Source organism: Arvicanthis niloticus, unplaced genomic scaffold (genome assembly GCF_011762505.2).
Source record: "Arvicanthis niloticus isolate mArvNil1 unplaced genomic scaffold, mArvNil1.pat.X pat_scaffold_548_arrow_ctg1, whole genome shotgun sequence".
Lineage (NCBI taxonomy): Eukaryota > Metazoa > Chordata > Mammalia > Rodentia > Muridae > Arvicanthis > Arvicanthis niloticus.
The window spans coordinates 44,568-64,869 of NW_023046175.1; the positions used below are offsets into that span (position 1 = coordinate 44,568).

Consider the following 20,302-nt stretch of genomic DNA (forward strand, 5'->3'; position numbering starts at 1 on the left):
AGCCACTCTAAACTTTAAAGTCACAGTTGAAGAGATTGTACTCTGTTATAACTTCAAGATAATTGTTTGAAATCAATATTGCTTCAGAATTAAGGAAAGCAGGTATGGGTACAAAACAACCACTTTTTAAAAAGCTGACTCACCTTCAGTGGTACAACAGAATGAGTAAGGGAAACACTGCCTGTTTTTAAAGCAAAATAATATCAAACTTAGTAGCATAATTTTCATCCTTCTGCAATCAGGTAGGCTGCAGAGAAATAGGGGGTTGCAGATATATTTCAGCGCTAATGCCTCAAATGCAAGAGGATTTCTTAGAAACGAAAGGAAAGGACAATTAGCACCAACCTAAAGATTCTTTAATACCACAATTTAAAGACCAAAACCACATACACAGCAATGTTATTTTGTTTAAGGAAGAAAGTGGCCCATATTTATAAACCCAGTGTTTGTGAGGTATACGAAGCATCAGAAACAAAAGGTCAGCACTGGCTACATAGCAAGTTTAAGGCCAGCCTTAGCTACACGTGACACTGTCTCAAAAAGTACAATGAAAACGCAAATATGACTATCAAAAAACAAAGCCAGAGGCCCGGTCTGCTGCCACTATGATGAACAAGTAAATGGTAGAGATGGGACAGAAACAAAGCAGAGTGGTTTGTGCACTATGAAGAGAGGCGGAACTGGAGATGCAAGGTTTGAACCTGATTTGAGATTTCTGTGGCCATGGTGATGTCTGGGTCTACTTTGCCATTACAGGCTATGTCTGGGTCCGTGTTGATGTCTGTGGCTGTGTTACCACCAAGGCCATTGAGATGGCTGTTAGTGGCCTAGGCTAGGTGTGGGAGAGCTGGCAGGCAGAGCACCTCAAATACTACCCAGGCCCAGATCCAGGGCTTTGAGCTGGCCCATCCTAACATATACCCCATTGTGAACTGTTGGGGGAGTCCTGCTGAGGATCCGGTATTGATGGCATACATAGCAGAATCCAGAGGGCTGGAAACAATGACTCACTCACTCTAATGAACATCTTCAAGGAAAGCTGTTTGGATAGAAGGGTATACGTATGACACACTATGGCACACTGAAGATTTTGGCACACATGGTAAGATTTTTTTTTTAGCTTTAATTTTAATGTTTAATATTCTTTTGTGGAGGAGGGTGAATATGGAAGGACTGGAAAATAAGTGGATTGGAGTGGATGGTGTGAAATTAAGAATCAAAAATATTATGAAAAAAGGAAAAGTAAAAACAAATTTAGAGAATTCATAGTATCTGATTTTAAGATTTCTTATAAAAGCTACTATGACCCTGAAAGTGGAAAATGTCAAATGAAACAGAATAAAGCAATCCTACTCCCCCAAAATAACCACAATGGAACACAGTCCAGAACCTAGAATCATTCTATACTTCTGCAGTTAACTGAAGTTCTACAGAAATACTAAGGCTGGTGCTTTGAACAAATTATATTAGAAGAAATAGACATCTTTATGCTAAAAAAAGAGAAGTAAACCTTGCTATACCGCATGCACAGTAGAGAAATCCACAGAGTAGCTCTCATAGCAGACAGATGTTTTAATTGGAAAGCGTCCCACAACTGCTACCTTTGACCATCACAGTCACTCGACTTTTCAACTACTCAGAATCACAATTTGAAGTTAATTATTCTACTTAGCAAAAATACTATATTCTGATTAGAATATAATGAAAGAAAATTATACTTTGTTAATTAGAGTTTTTATACAAATGAGAAGGGTTAAAAGCAGCAAGAGGCTGTAGCAGTTGCTGCTCTTGTAGGGGGCCTAGGTTCATTTCTCTGTACCCACGTCAGACACCTTCTGGAATATATTTCCAGGGATTCAAAACTCTCTCCTGGACTCTGGAAGCAATGCATGTATATGTACATACACAAACAACATACAAATAAATGAAAAATAAAAATAAATAGCACAATCTGGTTATAATAAAAATGAAAATATATGAACACGATGTAACAGAATAAATATATGACAATGACACAATCCATAATAATTATACTAATACTAGAATATTGAAAAATGGCTAGACTACATTTAAGATTTTAGGTAAGAATTTATTCTCAGCTAACAGAAGTATACCTATAATAACAACAATAACAACCACCACCACAAAAAAAAGCATCAGGTGTGGTGATACATGCCCTTAAATGTAGTACTGGGGAGGCAGAAGCAAGTGGATCTCTGTGAATTCAAGGCCAACTTGGTCTACATAGTGGGTACCAGAACAGCCAGGACTCTACAGCGAGGCCCTATCTTAAAATAAAAAATCCCACAAAATTTTCAAAACAAAACAAAATAAAACAAAATCCTGAATCTCCTAGCTGTTTCAAGAAAGAGTAATAGACTATAATGATCAGCTATGCCACAGAAGCTGACAAAAATTTTCCCAGTGAACAATAAATAGTGAGATACACAGAGCAGTCTCTCTTACTCAAGTCTTTCTACTCAGTACTTCCTCACCTGTAGACAGTAGCAGTTATTTTCATGCAAAAAACAACACAAGAAAGAACATGGTGTGCTTGGTGTGCTAAGGTGGTATGTGAAAGTCAGCAAGTGCCCTGGTGGGAACTGCTTCTCGGGACATCTGACTTCCTTTATGGAGCACAAGCCCTAACAAGTAGTATCTAGAAACAGACAAGGAATAAAACTGCTGTGTAATAATTTTCTTGAGATTGAAATATTTCATACTACAAGGAAGTTAAGCAGGAAGGCCAACAACTTAAGACAGCTTCAGGAAGTCCCTAAAACTGGCCAGGTTCACTAGGTCTCTTCCTGACAGTAGCATTAAAAGCTTACAGTCCCCTCAGATCAACTGGAGTTGAGCTAAGCTGCCAAGACAACTCTCAGTGGCTGAGGTGCAAAGAACACTTTGAGACCAGACAGCTGCCTGGAAGAAGCAAACTCGGGCCTACCTGCCTGGCCTATAAGAGGTTTAGATTAACTCAGGAACCTGGAAAGGACACTCTCCAACATGCTGAGTTGCCTCAGGGTATTCGGTGTGCTCCAGGTTCCCAGCTTGGTGAGCTGTCACCCATTCTAAGGTGGGCTTTGGTGATGCAGCTGTCTGTAAGTCTTTTCTGCTCCTAGAACTCCTCACCCATATTTCTGTAAGTAACCCAATAAAAGTCATTGGCTCACCAAATTGGATGTTTGTGGTTCTTCTCGCTCCATCTCCTGTCCACCCCAAATTCATGATCTTTTCTTATTGTTGCAGATATGTGTATACATACAAATATGTATACATATCACGTATGTTTATATATGTATCTATCTATCTATCTATCTATCTATCTATCTATCTATCTTATTTATACATTGTGTGTGTGTCTGTGCATTGAGTCCCCTATCTGGATGTGTATTGTGTCTTCTCCTCAGGAAACGGTACATCCAAGTTTAGTAACACCCAGTATCTGTGTTTTCCAAAACCTCCACCTATATGACTAAAGAATTAGAGCCTAGGGAGGCATCTCAAATATTAACGAACTTAAAAATAGCAATTAAGTACATAACCTAGTGTTTAAAAACTTACATTACTGGTAAAGCTGTCTTTTTCTCAAGCTTGAAAAAAATTTAAATTAGAAAACACCATTTGATTATAAATATATACCAGATAAATGAGCTATTATTGTTACACATTTTCATTTTACTAGTAAAAAAACTGCTTCACAACCCAGAGTTTCTGAAAAAGCCTTACTAACCATGTGTTCATAATCAAAAAGCTTACCAGATACTCCACAGTAGGTTAAGAAAAGGTAACCTAGAAATGTATACATCTACTACACGTCAAAATGTATAGTATCATAAATGTACTTACCTATTTTGAATCTGATTTCCAGTATACTTTATATATTTTGTTTTTTCCATCAGTTTGGTGATTAGAGTATCTATGATCACTTTTTGATTCTGAAAAGCTTCCTCTATAAATTGGTATCTGAAGAAATAATAAGCAAATAACTTCATACAAATATCTGTACAAAGAAAGTTCAAAAGTTAAAAAACAAACAAAAAATAATATAGAGAGAGGCTGTGGGGGCTAGAGAGATGGTCCTGGTTAAGACAGCTTTCAGAGGCTGCCCTTAACCATCTGTATCTCCAATTCCAGGGGATCAGATGCTCTAGTCTAGTCTCTTGGAGTACCTGAATCCATACGCACATACATACAAAGACACACACATAAATAGGTGATTCTAAAGAAAGAGAAATAATAGAAAAGGTATAAAAAATGACCTTGGAAAATATAGAATGTGAGCTGGCAAGATGGCCGCAATGGGTAAAGATGCTTATTGTCAAGTCTAATTTTGATTCCTGGGACCCTTATGGCAGGAGAGAGTCCCCACAACGTCCTCTGACCTCTGCACATAATGTAGGCATGCAAGTACATACATGGGCTCAGAAAGTCTTAAAAAGGCAGGTATTCTCATTTGCTCAAATTTGTTATGGTGTTGAAAACCAGTACTAAACACTAAAAATGTTACAAAGTAAAAGTTTATTTTATGGCTGAGCCAAACTCCCAGTCTCCTTGGAAGTAGGAGAGAGAAGTGGCCCTGACCAAAGCAGGGGAGCCTTTTATAGCTGGGCTCTGACCTTTGACTACAAAGTCAAGTTTTTGCACTTCATAATTTAGTTAGCTACTTATGCTTACAGGAAAAGTTGTGGTTTTATGACCAATCAGTTCTACGAACATACCATGAAACAATGGAAACAATTTGCAATGTGCAAATGACAAGATTATAGAGGAAGAACAAGTTAAAAAACAAAACAAGTTGACCTTTAAGCTTGATATATGATTAGAGAAAAACACCATAGGGAATAATATAGAAATAATCAAATTATTGTAACACTGTTAACTAAAAAGGAAGAAAAATGGAGTCAGCTGGTCATTAACAAAATTATTATTCAACAAAAAGTCTTTAGATACTCTTTTATTTCAAGAGTGTATTAACCAACACTCATTACACAGATGTAGCAAAAAGAGGTCAAAGATTTAAAGTAAATTTGTTAATAGGTTAACTATTTTGGGGCTTCAGAACCATAGAAGTTTGCTGAGGATAAACACTCTCAAGATCAGAAACAGTAAGAAGCTTTGTTGTATAACAAGCCACAGAATTATTCTTTTGGATAAATGGGGTAAGGCATTTGATATTGTACCTTTTGATTAAAGCCTGGGGTGACCTAAAATAAGACACAGCATTTAGCAGTTGTTATCAACCAGGAAGTCAAGAATTCTATACCCAAGGAACATATTCTTAATGTTAAATGGAGCTGAAAAGTGGGTGTGGTGGTACATTCCTTTAAATTCAGTGCCAGGGAGGCTGGCAGGTACATCTCTATGAGTTCAAAGTCAGCCTGGTCTATGTAGTGAGTTACAGGATAGCTAAAACTATATAATAAGGACCTTATCTCAAAAATAAAAATAAAAATAAAAAACCAGCAAAGGTGAAAAATATTTCACCTGGGGGCCTCTATCTCTGATATAGCCTAAGTAAGAATAACTAAAATCACAGGCAGAAGCAAAGTTAAAAGAGTTTTGGTGTCTAGAAGATGCATATATGCCATACACAAAGGTTGTCTTCTAATAAGGTTCATGCCTGATCCAGGAAGAAGATAAGTACAATATGAGGATAGGTTATAACATCTAGTGTAGTCAGGGCCAGTGAGATGGTTCAGCAGACAAAAGCACTTACTATGCAAACCTCACAGCTTGGGTTTGACTCCTAAACACACACCCCAAAGACAGACACATATGGGAACACACTAACAATAAACTTAATTTTTAAAAGCCAGTCACAACTGGTGGCACACAACTAAGATGGACCTCTGAGTCTGAGACCGACCTGGTTTACATAGTTCCAGAGCAGACAAGACAACATAGTGAGACCATACGTAAACAACAGCAACAATAAAATCAAACTTACAAACCCACCCAAAACAAGGTCTCCTCTGTGAAGCCTGGGTAACTGCTCCTGCCTGTCTAGCCAGCCATTTTATGTTGTTACTACTGTTACAAAGGAAACTTTCCCTTGTCCAAATTGATTGCATATTCTGTTATGTTCTGTGCTTTGGTGTTCTTGGAAACAAATCACAATAGAAGTCAGTTAGAACTGCTTTGCACAGTTAGCCACAGTAAACTTGGAACGGAACCAACCATCCAGCAGTGCTTCCTGGAGCTGTGTATGAGCGTTTATGGTTTTATGCCTTTATAATCTGCCCCTGGGATGGACCGCAACATAAGAGAGACACCTGTACTAATACAAGAAAGCTATTTGGGATGAGACTTCCATTTTGAGTAGGGGTCAAATAAAGTTTAAGTTCCCAAGACCTCCCTGGGAACAGACATCCTACTTGGCAGATAGACATGTGTATGTGGGTGACTGACACCCTGCTTGGCACGTTAAGACATAAATGTAAGGCAAGGCAAATCCCCTGCCCCAGTTGAATACCCCAACCAATGGGGGCAGGATAAGTGTACTACAAAGACATGTTCTTAAGGAAGTCTCCAATCCCTAAATCCTGATTGGTAGAATAACTCGGCGCAGATGTTTATGGATTTTAGACTTAAAAGCTCTGCAGGATCCTGGCTTGGAGTTGAAATCAGCTCCCAAGTCTGGTTTGTAGCCCTGAGCAATCAGTCCTAGCGCAAATGATCAATAAACTATCTCTGTCTGACTGATATTGGTGTTCATGTGGTTTGTGGGGCGTCTCCTGGATTACAACATCCTCATTTTTTGACACTAGCAACTAATATCTTGTTATTTTAAAAACGGCATTATAATAAATTGACTCTCAATGTGGACTAATTTTGGCCCATAGTATATTTGGTAATGTCTTAAATATTTTAAATTGTCTTTAGCTGTCATTTATGAGGCAGAGGAATACAGGGTATAACTAGTATTCAAATAGGACACTGCTAAACAACATACAATGCATAGCATTCTTTCAATGTACTGTCCAGACCAAAAATAAACAAACAAACAAACAAACAAACAAAAAACCAAGACCCAAACCAAAACAAAAAACCCCTGAAATTGAGAAACACCTGTGTAAGCCAGGATACCTCTGGCCAACCAAAACACATACAAATTGCCATTTAGCTGAAGTAGTCGCAGTCTGTAAACCACATAAAAGGTATGTTGCAGATCTGAAGGCAGCAAAGATGCTGGTACCTGTGCTCTTTGTGTTCTAGCAGCTGGCAGTCTCGACATGTCAGTTTATCACATGTTTCACAGTAAAGTTTCAACTGCTCTTTTTTGTGGAACGGACAAAACACTGGTCGCTGACTGGTTACACCAACTGCCTCTGCAAAAACAGAAAGCAGAAAGAAAATTACTATAATTGAATAATAAATCATTAGTGGTCCATCTCTACTCAATTTCACTGATATAAAAAAGAACTACCTTTCTTTCATCTATGCACTTAATTACAACTACTGCATTACAGATTTTGAAATATTAAATATTTTCAAGGCTGGTAGCTAAAGGCATCTGCCTCCAAGCCTGATGAACTAAGTTCAATCCTCAGGACCAACATGGTGGAAGGAGAACCAACTGCCACAAGATGTCTCCTGCTGGGTCAGGATGACAGCAAAGGGGTGGAGTGACATAGCTAGTCTAGTCCTGGAGCCAGCAGGACATGGTCTCTTTGTACTGATGGCTGCTGAGTCATAGGCTTGTTTGCATGATAATGTACATAATTTACTTCATGTTCCTCCTTTGAGGAATGTTCTTTGCCAAGGTTAACAAGCTCTAAGATAATCAGAAACAGCATGATTCTGGGAAGTGAGGAAGTGTCTGGTGATCCTCAGTAAAAATGATGATGCTATGACTGGCAGGACAGCCCTTAAGGCTGTTGAAAAAATTCTGAAAACATGAGTTCAAGAATACATAAGTCAGTGTAAGAGCTGTTCTTTACAGGATTTCCCAACTATTCAAAATATAAGCATGCAATATGAATTGTATGAGGGTTTCACACAGACCTGAAAGAACAGAGGGAGTTACACTAATAAGTCAGCATAGTCAGAAAGATATTAAAGGAGACATGATTTGATCAATAGAGGAAAAACCCTGGATCATGAAAGAGAAAAGAATAGTTACAAAACAGGACTCAGATAGATGATTATACATTATTGAGGGTAAAATGGTGGTCTCCTCCACAGAAGCCATTAAAAGCTAAATTGGATCCAGATATTATACTCTCTAAGATGTACACTCCAAATAGAGGTTGGGGACAGATAAAAAGTCTAGTATCAAGAAAAAAGATGATGGCTTAATGATATTTCTACTTTCTAGGATCGCATTAATACGTTCCAATAATAAGAGGAGTTACTGAGATGAAAAAGAAAAAATCCAAAGATTAAAATAATATATTGTGGTAGCTAAGAATTATAAAAATGAGCTACAATACTGCTTGCATTGGCACAAACAAGAGCTCACTAAATAGAAAATTATAAAAAATATTATGCGTCAAGCTAATTTTCTCACATAAAAATAGCCTCTATTACTAGTCTTGGCAACCACAAGTGCTGTGGACTTGCATAGGACTTGTGATGTTAAAAAATGTACTTGCTGTCTGGTTCATTTGCCTTGAATGTGGTCCGTATTTTAGTTTCTGAGAGTCAAGGGGCTAAGGTCATAAAATGCTGATTGGTGGAATGATCAAAAGGGAACCTGGGATAAAAGATTAAACTGATATGCAATTGCTAAGGAAGTGGCTTTATAAGACTGGGCTTTGTTCTGCAAGAGAGAGCTATCTAGAGCAGATCACAAAGCTATCAGCTTGCATCATTACTGATTCTGAGTCATTCTTCTGCTGCACCCATTCACCCTTTCCTCAGGTCTCTCTCTCAAGCTGAGGCTGGATCTTGGCAATCTACCACAAGGTACCCACATATATAATACATACACAGAATAAATAAAATTGTAAAAAAGAAAAAGTCTCAGAAAACACCTCTCAAGCATTTCTTAAGAAAAATGGATAGGATTTTTTAATTTAATTAAGGAGTAATTTAAACAGACATGTAGTGGCAAAAAAGAGAGAGATTTATATAATTAAAAAGTCTTCAGATAGTCCCTATGAGTATAAACTAACTGAATATTTTCTATCCCAAATATGAGACAGGAGGATCAAAATATGTGGACTAAGACTGGAAAGGTCGTTCAGCAATGAAAAGTACTTGCTGATCTTCCCAAGTACCTCAGTTCTATCCTAGCACCCACAGGCAGTACACAATCCTCTCTGACTCCAGTTCCACAGATTGATGTCCTCTAAATGGTCTGCCCATGTATCAGGCTCTAATGTGGTGGTACACAGACATACATCATGCAAAACATCTCTATATACATAACAAAATAATTTTCTTAAAAGTTTGTGGACTGTCCTGGGCTGGTTCCATAAACTGGCTCTCATGAATAGTGTCATAGTTGAATATGTATGTCTGTTATATACTGACATACTTCTTATGAGAGAGCTGTAATTTTCATTCCCCTCAGTTCTAGGAATTAAACCTAGAGCTTTATATAAGCTAAGCAAATATTTTCACACTGAGTACATACAACCCCAGCTATGTTTAGTTTTGTGAGGAGACTGAACAAAATTATACTCCCATCAATACTGAAAGTGTTCTTTTTTCCCTTTGTCCTTGTCAGATCTTTTTTTTTTTTTTTTAATTATAGCCACTCTGACTGCAATGAGATCATTTTCTTATATATTTTCTGTTGACTTGTACTTCTTTTTGACTAGATTATATGAGGAGAGGATTTTGATGTCTAATTTGTTTGTTCATATATTCTAAACTATGTGTGCTCACGTGTGTTTAGGTACATAAATGTACAGTGCATGTGTACACATGTGAGCATAGGTGTATAGATAAACCTCAGGTGTCATTTCTTAGAAGCCACCCAACTGTTTTTGAGATGGTAGTCTCTCACTAGAACCTAGAGCTGTCTCACAAGTGAAGCTGCTTGGGTCAATAAGCCTCAGGAATTGGCAAATGTCTGTGTTCCCATTCCCTGATGCTCCATCACTCACCCAGACTACAAGAAAGAGTCATCATGGTAGGCTTTTTTAATGTGGATATTAGTGACTAAACTCAGGTCCTTATGCTTATAAAGCAAGTACTTTACTAAATCCCATGTGTCAATATTTGTGTAATATTTTTTGGCCTATTTTGTCCTCTTGAGAGGCTGGAGAGATACCTCAGCAGTCAAGATCACTTACTACTCTTACAAAGGACCTCACTCAGTTAGGTTCCCAGCACCCACATCAGGTGGTTCAAAATTGCCCATTGCTCTAGTTCCATTTCACACATTTTCTTCTGACCTCTGTAGGTACTGCATGGGTGAGGAACATGCAGGCATGAAAGCAGGCACTTACACATTCACAATTTTAAAAAGTGTGTGTGTGTATAAAATTGTTATTGTTATTATTATCATCATCATCATCAATCATCATTATCATTATTAAGATAATGTTTGTTGCTGGGAAATGGTGATGGTGCACGTTAATCCCCACACTTAGGAGACAGGGGTAGGCAGATATCTTGAGTTCAAGACCAGCCTGGTGTACAGAGTGAGTTCCGGGAGAGCCAGGGATACAGAGAAACTGTCTCAAACAAAGCCAAACAACAAAAAAGATGAGACTTGTTTATTATTTGCGATACTAGGAATTGAACCCAAAGACGTGTCAGGCATTCTATCACTGAACTACATTCTCAGCTCTAAAAATGAATCTTTGTTTAGACTTCTTTCTTCAAAAAAAAATGCATAAACCTACATTTTCAGGTCTAAATGTAGAGTTTATGACTTCTAATCTTTTTTTTTTTTTTAAAGCTGTTTTCCCCCATAATAGGTAAAGTTTACTAAATTTAAATACTAGAGACAACTAAAATATTTATATGATTTTAAATTTTTAAAAAAACCTTAGAAGTAACCAGAAAGGAAAACTGAGTTAATAGAATTATCTTACTATAAGTTAATCAAAGTTGACAATAAAAAGTAGTAAAAAAAGCAAAGAACTGGGAAAATTTTCCTTCTTTCCTTTAAAGAATTCTTGTAGGTGCTAGGGGACAGCCTTGTTGGTAGAGTGTTTGCTTTGCAGACATGAAACCCTGGGTTCAATCCCTAATGCCTCAGAAATGCTAGCACAGGCCACAACCCCACCCAGCACCCGAGAGGTGAAGGCAAAAAGGATCAGAAGCTGGAGATAGATGATTCTTCACTATAATCAACTCTTGAGTTCATAATAACCACACTATGCAGCAATTTACATTGAATAGTATATCAGTCATTCATAGAACTACCAATGTAGAGTGAGTAAAAACAAAAGCCCAACTCTTCAAGAGCAGAACATCTTAAAACCAACTGAAAGTGATAAACTATAATTCAAACTTTAAACCCTTACCCTAAACCACATCAAGCATATAGTACACCTGTACTAGTAATTTAAAAAACCAAAACCAAACCAAACCCAAACTTTGTCGTTTTTTTTGAGAGAGGTCTCTCTAAATGATGCAGCTCTGGCTGTCACAGAACTTGCTACATACATAGGACAGGCTGGCCTCAAACTCCCAGAGATCCACCAGCCTCTGCTTCTTGAGTGCTAGGATTAAAGGTGTGCATCACCACACTCTAGTAATAGAAACTGAAAATAAAATTAAGGTAACTGAAAAGAAACAAGATTGATGGACTAAAAGATAATGATAAGTAACTGGGTAAATATATTCAAAAGACTATTTCTATAGACAAAAATAAAACCAAACTAACCCTGTAAGATAAAAAGAAAATGGTAAAAATTTATAAAACTCACAATGAAAAAAAAAATACAGAAAATTTTGGTAGTTGTTATAGTTTGGATGTGAAACCTTCCCCCCCCAACCCCACCCCCTCGACAAAAGCTCCCGTGTGGAAGGTTTGGTCCTCAGCTATTGAGCTAGTCACTAAGGTGACCGGATTTTGAATGGCTGTAACCTAGACAACGGGACTGATCCACTCTGCCTCTTCCTCCCAATTCCTGGGGCTATAGGCACGTGCAACAAACGATAAGCCAGAGCCCATTGCTTCATTTTAACCACCCATCCATAACCACATGGACAATTTTTGTTATTACTATTCTATTTCTATAATTACCAATCCACCAATTCCACTTTAATCATTCACATTTACTTAATTTAATATAATGGCTATATTACTAATCCCTTTATCAGTTCTAGCCAAAAGTCACCCTATTAATCAATACTTTGTACCTCCATTAGCCAGTTAAAATCCAAAAACAGTTCAACATGTCTTTATATGACTTTCCTATGTTCCATTTCTATAATACCTGACCAGCTAACCCAACCACATACATATCCAATTTTCTATACTGATATCCAGAATGCCAAGACCCTATGGAGAAAGTTTCATGGTCTACACTTCAAATGAAACACTGATGCTACCAAGCAACTCCCCCATCTCTATAGCTAGAGCTCTTCCAACTGGAGTTACTTGGCCTCCAACTTAAATCCCCGATCTGAGGTTGGGACTCTTTGTAAGTATTCCAGCAGAATTTGGTAGCCCAACTCTCATTACTTACTTGCTTATATTCTTTATTAGATACTCCTGTAGTACAAGAATCAACTCACATTCTCATTTCTAGTACTTAAATTGACTCAAGGACAAATAGGAGAAAAGCAAATCTTAAGGAAAAAAAAACAAACTTTTAAAACGTTATGTTAAATGGGGCTGGAGAGCTGGCTCATTAGTTACGAACATGTGTGATGGACCAGCCTGTTCAATCTTCAGGATGGAAGTCATTTTGTTATAAGGTCAGAACAAGTTCATTTCTGTTTGCTGCAAAATTCAAGTTGACTGTGCTTTACCCTGTTTCTGGAACATGACAACACCCTATGGAGTCCAACTCTGATAAGTTAAGATGTCCTGTCAAATAATTTTGAAATGTTCAGCCAAATTCTGAATATAACCAGAATTCCTCTAGAAATCCCCAACCCTTGAAAAGCCCCTAGTCTTGCAGGGTTTCCCTGGGCTACATACACCTTATCTCCTCCTGTACTCTATGTGGGTTTTCTCAAACTCCACTTTAGGGAGGTAGGACCTGTCTAGATTGCATAATTCGGCCAAAGAATTTAGGTAATGGTCTTCACTCTTACTCAGTGAGATTTACAAAAGCAAAGTTTTATTTCATTTTGTTTTCCTTCTGATTACATCAAATTGAATTTACAGAAGCAGAAAAGTTGGGAATATAAATTAAAGCAAGACTCAATATATAATTCATATAATACTTCTAAGTACAATTTCAAATAGAATGTTGACTTGATTCAAAAGGTATACTCTAAAGTACATGTACTATTTATAGCTGTATCAAAATAAGTCAGTATAGTAAATGTAAAATTACAGTTGCAGAGAGAGAAAAAGAGAAGTGTGGAAAAAACCTGATTCATTACCTGGAGATACTTCTTCTTTCTGCCTGACTGTGTGGTCTTTTGTGAACTTCACCCTCTGGTGAGCTCTAATACATGTCTTGCAGAGCCATTCAACACACTCTACACAAAACCCATTAGCTTCTGCATTGTCTTCACAGCTCGTACACACCTAACAATAAAAGAGTCTGGTCACATACACTGTTGGAAAAATTAAAAAGAATGAAACACTAACCAAATAGACTATCAGCTTTCTTATATTATCCTAAGTTAAAACTGATACTATGAATTAAACTATATGCATATTAAGATGAATATATTATCCATAAGAATTGTCTTTTTAGACAAGGTCTCGCTACGTAGCCCTGGCTGATCTGGGACTCAGTATTTAGACCAGGCTGGACTTGAACTCCTAAGACACCTGTTTCTGCTTTTAGGACAAAAGGTGTGCAACACTAGAGTGGACAAAGGATTACTTAAGCACATTTTTCTCCTTAGATTGACATACTAGATATTACAGGCACTAGGCAAATGATCTATGTAGAAATCATTTCAAGTGGTTTAAGAGACGGCTCCAGCTTCAGGGTTGGCTTCTAGCTCCCACATGATTACTTACAACCACCTCTAACTCCAGTTTAGGTCTGACATCTTCTTCTGGCTTCTGTGAGTACCAGGAATATACGTGGTGTACATATATACATGCATACAAATATTCATACATACAAAATAAAAATAAATAATAAAATAAAATGAATTAAATCTTAAAAAAGAAAACAATTGGAGAGATGGCTCAGCAGTCATGAGCACTTGTTGCTCTCATATAGAACGCTGGCATTCAGGTCCTCACACTCAAATGGCAGCTGATGACCATCTGTAACCCCAATGATAGTGAATCCAATGCTCTCGTCTGGCCTCTGAAGTCACCAGGAATGCTTGTGGTATAAATGCATGCATATATGTTGGCGAAAACACTTACAAATAAAGCAAAAAAAAAAAAATAGAAAATTAATTTTAAGTACATTTTTCTCCCTAATTCAGTATATTAGTCATTCCCAGTACTAGGCTAGGTACTGAGCACACAATGATAAGGACAAGTACACATTAAGTCTTTGTCCTTATACTGTTTACAATCCTCTTAGATAGAAGGACAGTGAAAATTCAAGTTGTTCTACTAGTTAGCTAAATGGTTAATAGCTGGATGGTTTTTGTTGACTTGAAAAAAATCTAGAGAAATCTCAAAACATTATTTTAAGTCCTTTATTTTATTTTTATATGTATGGGTATTTTGCCTGTAAGGATGTCTATGTAGTACATGTGTGCAAGTGTCTGTGGAGTTCAGAAGACAGTATCTGACCCTTGGGAACTAGAGTCACAAATGGTTGTGAGCCACCATAGACGCTGGAAACTGAACTCAAGTCTTCTGGAAGAGCTTAACCACTAAGCCATCTCTCTAGCCTGGGAAGAAAATGCCTCCATAAGATTAAGCTATTGAGGGTTTGAAGAGATATTTTAGTGGCTGGGAATGCTGGCTGCTCTTGCCCCGGGGTTCAGTTTATGGCACCCATGTGGCAATTTAGGGTTGTCTGTAGTTCTGGAGGATCCAGGGCCTCTTGTGGCCGGAGTGGGCGCTGCATGCACATGATAAATGGACATGCATGCAAGCTAGGAGCCCATACACATAAAATAGAACATAAAAGAAAAGAAAAAAAAAAAAAAGAAAGAAGAAAAGGGACTGGCATGTAGAGAAGTCTTCGGGTGTTAAGGAGGACCCCACTCACTATGGGCAGTGAAATCTCTGGGTAGGTGGCTTTGGGTTACATAAGCAGGCTGAGCAACCATGCAGCATTCCTTCATGGCCTCTGCTTTAGTTCTTGCCTCCAGGATCCAACTTGAGTTTCTGCTATGACTTCCTTTGATAATGAACTGTGATGTGAAATTTCAAGCTGAAATAAACCTTTTCCTTCCCAAGTTACTCTGGGTGTTTCACCTAGAAATCCTAACTACAACGATGGTCTTAAACAGGATACAGAACTCACTATTAAAATGAAGGTAATGATATAAATTTTAAAGATATATTTATTTATGTATTTTTTGTATGGGTACTTTGCATGTATGCCTGCACACCAGAGAATGGCATCGGATAGGTTGAGTTACCATGTGGTGCTGGGAATTGAATACAGAACCTTCAGAACAGCAGTAAGTGTTCTTAACCACTGAGATAGCTCTTCAGCCCCAAGAATACATATTTATTGAGTTCTTCTTAAGATTAAGTAGGAAAGGCACATTATTGCAATGATCACTTCTATTAAGAAGAGCCAATAAAGAAATGTACAAAAAGTCAGTGCTTATGAATGGAGACACAGAAGCAAGCTTTTCCTAAAAAGATTTCCTCAGCACCAAGCTATGAAAGCTACTAGATAGAAATCATTTAGTCAGAGAATAGCACCAAAAAACAAACAAACAAACAAACAAACAAACAAACAAAAAACCACGCAAGAGCTTGGCTGCTTTAAAGAACTGAAAGCAAGCAAGCAGCACTTTCCTACAGGAATCAAGGGGAGGACTGGAAGAGAAGGAGTTGGTTGGTGCAAGACAGGCAAGGGTCAGCTCAAGTAAGGCCACATGATAATGTCGCACTTTGTCTGAAGAGAAAGATTAAGAAAGGCATGGGCAGACTTATATTCTTAAAGCACTATTACTGCAATGCAAAGAACAGATTAGAGAAGTGGAAAGCATTCCTACATGAGGTTAATTGTATGGGGGTTAGCAGAAGTGAGGAAGGGAACAGAATGGAAACTTACAAAGCTTACAAGCACGCCTGGAGAGTGCACTGAGTACGGGAGGTGAAGTATCTCGTAGACGTATATAGCTGGGGAATGGTGAAGACAGTGGCAATACTGTCTTGGCAGTTGGAAACAAACAAACAAAAAATCATATAACTTAGAAGCTGCCAAATTTCCAAATATCTGGTATTTCCAGGAACAACAACAACAACAAAAATCTGCCTTTCTTAGGGCTTATCATCTTCACCTTTTCTCACACTGCTGGTATCTGCCAATCCTCTTTGCTTTCCCAATGCCACTCAGAATCCCATCTGCCGTTTCTCTCTCTTCCTGTGATTCTGTAGGTTTATGCTATATCTAGGGATATCCTTAAATTCAACTATCATATCTATAGGATGCCACTTAAATTTCTAATCTTCCACTGAAGGCTACAAAAAAGAGCAAAGAATAGGCACTGCTCCAGATCTTGGTAAATGAGACAAAATATAAGATGCAAGATATGGTAATACCTGTCATCCCGGGAGAGAAGCAAGAGGACTGTGAGTTCAAGGCCTGCACCCTGGGCTTCACTGGAAGAGCCTATTGCAAAATAGCAGCAGCAACAACAACAACAACAAAACAAAAAACAAAAACAAAGAAAGCAGCAATGCAGGAAATAAGTGCCACGGAGAGGCCTAGAGAAGCAGCCGATCATGCTGTAGTCTCCACAGTCAGTTTCTGGATTATCACCCAAAGCAAAGACCATGAGCCCAGGGTCTCCTACACAATACATACTACACTTGAGGTAAACTCACAGCCAATCCCATTACTTAAAGCTGCCTTCACAAGGAGATAGTTTATCCCCTGAAGCAAGCCCAGTGTGGCCTTTGGGGAGTAGTGTGGACACTGTTAAAACAACCCAATTTTAATTAGTATTAACTAAGTTCTTTTATAAGTAACTTGAGTCCTAAACTCCACTGGAACCAACAAGTTGAAAATGAAGAAGTGGGGAGAAAGCACAGAAACAACTCAGTAGACAAAATTAACAGCTGTTTTCTAACTAGACTTAGTTTTTTCCCAGATCTTGTTATAAAGAAAAGAAACTGTCTATGAGATAATGAACCAAAAGTCATAGGTACACAAATTTACTATTCTTACACATGCAAGAGAATTCACCTTAGCAGGGCCATTCCATGATAGAAAACCACAGATTCTCCCTAGGGATAAAGTCTCTACATTTAGGCTTAAAGGAGTGAAAAAGAAAAGATATTGTTGTGTATCTAAATTCAGCACCTTGGACAATGCTACTAAGCAAAGCTTTCAGAGCAACACCATGAACATAACTTTCTTAAATGTATAAAGTCCTGGGGATGAGAGGCAGCTCAGAATGTAGGGCTCTTTTCTACCTGACAACACAAGGCTAATGACCTAAGATTGATGCCCAGAGGACACAGAAAAATGGAAGGAGAAAACCAACTTCACCAAGTTGTCTTCTGTTTTTATCGTAGCCAACAAATATGTAGATACATGTACACACTAAAAATATTGTTAAAATGTAGAAATCTTATTGATCAAAAATATAATGTAAGTCATTTGAGCGATTATACAGTTTACAAAAGGAGGCTGGGGCTGGAGAGATGGCTCACTGGCTAAAGACACACTTGTAGCTCTTGCAGAGGAACTGGGTTAGGTTCCCAACACCCTCAAGGTATTCACTATTGTCTTTACCTCCAGTTACAGGGGCTATGATGCCCTCTTTAGGCCTCCACAAGCATTGCACACACATAGTATACTTACCAGAATGCAGGCAAAGCACCAATATACATAAAGATAAATCTTTTTTAAAAGGAGTCTAAAGTAACATTTCAACACCTAGTAACTCAGTACAAAGAAATACTAAATATAGCATAATGTTTCTTTCTATCATACAGATATATAATGATAAAGTCAGAGGCTTCTACATTGGCACCGTTTTATGCCTAAGCTCAACTATTCACTATCAGTCATCATTGTTCTGAAGTTTGGCTATTTATATAAATTCCTTCAGCTTCATCATGAGCGGTGAAGGCTTGAATTTACACTTACCTGATTAGACTTTTCTACTGTACTACTGGGAACCTCAGTGGTGTCCTTCACAAAAAAGTTGTCTATGATGTGTCTCTCAGCACACTCTTGGCTGCAAACTGGGCATCGAATGACTCCAACTGAGAAAGACAAAATGGAATTTGAAGTTTAACATACTGAGGACTCTAAATCTCATTTACACTGTAATTAGTTGGGGGCTTTTGTTTCTGATTTTTTAAAGTTCATATCCCTCTTTCTAAATTCATAAGGAATCTATGTATGCACGTGTCATGTATTCTATATCTATAGCATAATAAGATGCATATAAATATGCATTTTATACATATTAAATATACTAAATGTTGTACACGCCCTTTTAAGTTACATGCCCAATGGCTTTTGTTCTTACTGATCAGTAATCTCTCTATCACTGTTTTTCAAACCTAAGTAGTTTTGTGTTCTTTGTGTATTTGAGATTAGGTCTTGATAGGTCACCATGCACCAATGTCCCATGATTTCTACAGAACAAGGAACTCTGGATCTCCAGGCCTACAGAATCAGAATTTCTGGAGGAATTACAATCATCTCTCTTTAAAGGCTCCTCAAGCTATTAAGAAGTATTATTTTTTGTTTTTCTTGAATAGTTGCAAACTTTTTCTACCGGGAAAAGTTCTTTCTCAGCCATTAAACAATACATACAGAGCACTGATCTATCTTATAACGGAAACTTCAACAAGGCTCACAGACGCTCGTGGTTGGAACGTGAATGTCCTCTGCAGGCTTAGCTGGCTGCACTATTTGGGGGCTTTGGAAACTGCAGGAGGGAAGAGCTAGTTAAAGGAAACAGGTCAGTGGAGATATGCTTTGAAAATCATATTTGCCCCCAGTCCCTCTACTACTTCCTGTCTACATGAAGAAAATAGTTTCCTCTAAATGCTCCCTGTGTTATCATGGGCCCAGAATCAACAGAGCAAAGGACATCTAAAACCAGGAGCCTAAATAAATGCTTCTTCCCCTTTAAACTGTTTCTATCTGGTATTTTGTCATAGCAATGAGGAAAGTGACTGATACAAATGTATTTTTTTAAAGTGAAATACATTAAAAACAACACAAAGACGTCCATAGGTCAATTTTATCTGTGTACATTCAAATAATAAAAATTTAAACACACACACACACGTTTAAAAATTCATCTGAGATCTCACATATGTGGTGATCTAAATCTGATCCTCAACAGTAAAGCAAATAGAAATTTTAAGTTGTTTTGTTTTGTTGTTTTACCACTTGGACTACATTCCACACAAGAGCCAATGATTATTCAACAAAAGCTCTAATACCAGGCATGAGAATTCCTTTTCCAGTTATTGGTCAGAGGCATCCAAGAGATTCCCCAAACAGTATGTTACTGGTGTTGCCCTTGGTTGCCTTACAGAAACTGAAGGTCACCCCTTACTGCTGAAGACACTGTGCACTTCAGACACAAGACCTGGAAGAACTGAGCTGCAGCTGACTGGAAAGCCTCACACTGAGAGCTTGTTTTCCTAACACTAGCAGGTGCTATGCAAGCTTCTGAGGGCAAGAAGGCACCAGGCGTCTTACCCAGCTGTAACCCCTATAAACCATGATAACCTTAAGAGTGCAATAGTGGCACACATACTGGTGATAACCAAGCTTTCCAACTGAACTAAAATCTACTCAACAGGAGGAAAATCGTGCCAGGTACTAGAAACTTCGCCAAGTGCCTAGGGTTAGGTGAGGCCATGGACTGTAGAGGAGAACCCACCACCATCACTTTACCAAACTAGCACAATTTCAAACTACACTCTATTTATCCAAACACCCCAGATAAATGTAGCTCTTACCCCTCATCCAAGAAACCTCTCAACAACAGCTGGGAGACCACTACAGAAACCCATAACTGGTTAAAAAAATTCAGAGAAAAAAGTGATCATGGGGTGCCCAGCCAAGACTCAGGGGAGAGGGGTAGAAAGACTGTGTGAGCTAAGGACCTGCACATTTGCTCTGAGAATGGC

At 38.0% G+C, this 20,302-nt stretch overlaps 1 pseudogene; it reads right to left on the bottom strand.

The window, feature by feature from the left end:
* The window catches only part of LOC117702185 (transcription intermediary factor 1-alpha-like), a 57,890-nt pseudogene extending 39,481 nt beyond the window's left edge, over positions 1-18,409 (bottom strand).
* Positions 18,410-20,302: the final 1,893 nt, after the last annotated feature.